The sequence below is a fragment of the Galeopterus variegatus genome, unplaced genomic scaffold (assembly GCF_000696425.1).
Source record: "Galeopterus variegatus unplaced genomic scaffold, G_variegatus-3.0.2 Scaffold6915, whole genome shotgun sequence".
Lineage (NCBI taxonomy): Eukaryota > Metazoa > Chordata > Mammalia > Dermoptera > Cynocephalidae > Galeopterus > Galeopterus variegatus.
The window spans coordinates 105426-108590 of NW_007733026.1; positions in this window are offsets into that span (position 1 = coordinate 105426).

Below are 3165 nucleotides of genomic sequence, written 5' to 3' on the forward strand. Positions count from 1 at the left end.
TTATTATATTCAGAGGTGCTCACATAAGACAGCATAGGGGCTTAATTTTATTAGCTGGCCTTTGATTTCTACCACCTCATTTAGTCTTAAATCCCATGCAGTAGTTTCTATGATGCCTATGAGACTCAAAGAAGTTAAGCGCTCAGCCAAAGTCCTGAAAACAGCCAAACGAAATGAATCATACTAGTCCCTGACTCTTATGCATGCACTTTGGGTAAACTGTTAACATTTCTTGTAGGTGGTCTCTTCCAGGAACACGAGTGCCTTGAATACAGATTCCTAGTGGCAGAAGCCAGTTCTTCGTCTAGGTTCTTCTACTCTTCCTTCTGTTGACAGAGAAAGTGTACTTGGAAGGGAGCCATTCCGTATGATCATAGCACAGGCTGAGGCAGCATTCTCAGAATTTTGGAAAATATCCTTTGGAAAAATATTCTATGATACATGTTTTTATTTTTTGCACTATAGATACATTCTAAACAAAATCAATCTTGTGGTTTTTCATAAGACTGTTATAAATATTGCAGTGTCCCCATACTCCAGAAATCTCTTGTCCTGGGCTTTCTAAATAGGAATCCACCTCAAGGCATCACTTTCATGTCAATAACCAAGATAATTTAACGCCACATGATTTGTACTACTATGAACGTTCTTAGATGTCATTATCACTCAATTGCTTCTTCCTCTGAAAGAATCAATACTCCTCATCCTTGATTCCACCATCAGAATCTTACCAGACTCAGGTCCGGCTGCCCACCCCCTTGAGAAGGAAAGAAAAAACAAAACAAAACTCAGAAGTCAAATGGGTGGTGTTAGGAAAGCAGATGTATTCAGCTGAGGGAGATGATAGGCTATCCCAACTCAAAGATTTACATTTACTGAGGGGTTTTTAAGAGAGGGGCTGAGGGAATGGAATGTGGAAAGTGAAAATCGCGATTAACTTTGTTCCAGGATCAGTAGCTACTCTACTTACTGCCTGTACTTTACAGATACTATCTTGTTTAAATCCACAATAATGTTATAAGGTCAAACTTTCATATTTACATATGACAAAACTGTGCTTGAAGACGATAAGTAGTCAATGGCCTAGTAAGTGGTAGTTGGTATTCAAACCCAGATCTCTTGGTTCCTATAGAAATGGGTTGGGCATGAGAGGAGCAGGGGGCACCCTTTTAAGAATATGTGGGAAAGAAGGGAAGAGTCATGCTCCCTGGAAGAGGGTGGAGGTGATAGAAACTGCATCTGCAGCAGGACTATACTTCAAAGACAACGTCAGGGAGAGGCCCCCACGTGCTTTGGCTGGAGCAAGATAGGGCACAATAGAACTTATTGCCCCTGGAGCAGCCCTGCCTGTCCCTAACAAGTTTCAAAGCCTCCCCCAGGGAAGCAGGGAGGATGATAGGGGACATTCTGTCACGGAGATCAAGAAGTCAAGAAGAGGCCTCTACCTTGCTTCTTGGCCTTGTTTTCCTACTTAGGAAGCAAGATAAGAAAGTCAGGGGATGAGAAGAAAGAGTGGAGAGGAAAAAACTGTCCTTTTTAAAAATCCTCCCCACCCCCTGCAGCCCAGGCAGTTTTAGGTCACAACATGGCTTCAGTCCTGCTTACTCCAACAAGAACTTTAATGTAAGCCTCCACAGTTTAAAATGATGTTTGGATTATCAAGAGTGAGCATTTTTATGTTCTATAAGGGCAGAGAATGAGTCAATAGTGAGTCCTTGTCTTTCAGCTGCACTGAATACAGGAGAAAAGTGCACAGTGTCATCCTTGATCCAGAATGTCAGTGTCAGTGGTCCACTAAACTTCAAGTCCAGTCAGTTCCCTTAGAGAAGCTGCAATCATTGTTTTCTTGTATTTAGTATCTTAATTCTGAAAATACAGGAGTGTCAGGGCCAAGATTTAACAGAATTTTATGAACTTAAGATTAGAGAGAAAAATGTCATTTAGATAAATAGTTTGACCGTGATGAAAGGGAATTTAAGAAATTTTGGGAATCATAACTTTTCACGCTAAGTCTTGGTGTTATGGAACGAGAGGTATTTCCCATCTGCCACCCAAATGACTAAGAAGTCTCTTAACGCCAAAGTTTGCAGTGTTAAAGATTAACATTTGTTTGGATGGCCATTCAAAGGAATCCGTGGTGGCTCAAGGATCTTTAAGACCCTGGACTCCCTGATAACTTAGAGTCACAAGCATTTATAGAGCAGAATCATGAGAGGGGGTCCTGCAAGTCATGTAGGAAGCTGATTGGTTCAGGGTGAAGTCAGCACAACTGTTCCTGGCATCTTGACCGATGTTTTCCATGGTGCCTTAGGGTCCAGGGTGTGTGTGCTTCTAAGCAGGTTTGTAGCTGCTGGTGGTCTGCAGAAATAACTAGAGATTGGCATTAGAGGTGTTATTTTTATTTATTTATGTTTTTAAAAGTTGAGTGGTAAGGGGATCTTAACCGTTGTCTTGGTGTTGTCAGCACCACGCTCACCCAGTGAGCTAACCGGCCATCCCTATATGGGATCCGAACCCGTGGCCTTGGTGTTATCAGCACAACATTCTCCCGAGTGAGCCACAGGTGTTATCTTAAGCCACAAGGCATTCAGTTAAGAAACAAACATCCTGACTCCCAGATCAAGTCTTAGCCTAATGAATTTTATGTTTAAGCAATTATGCTCTTGTCTTATCACTGCTGCTACTAGGAATCTGGCCCATCATGCCTGGCCAAGCAGTTTTTCTTTAGCTATCTCTCCCTTCCCCCAGCTGAGGTCTGCGCTGATGGGGGTCAGGGGAACAGCCAGGGGGAATTAGAGGTCTGTCCCCCAGTTTCAATGGAAATAATGAAATGAAATAAAAAGCCATGGAAAGGAGTGTGATTAATGCCCATATAGATATAACGCATTTGAAGACACGGGAACTTAACAGCTTTAGGCCCATATTTTCTAGTTGTAACTAAGCTCTTACACAATATAAAGTCAGGGATATTGGCAAGCAGTCAGATAGTGAAACATGATTATATAACTAACGATAGTTTCTGTATGTTTGTTTGTATTGTACACGACTAGCCAAAAACACTGAGCATTGCAGACATGCCAACTTACGCCATCATGCATCTTTGCATTCAGAATGAATACTTTTTCTATGCAGATTATAAAATATTCCATCTCAGAAGTTCCATTA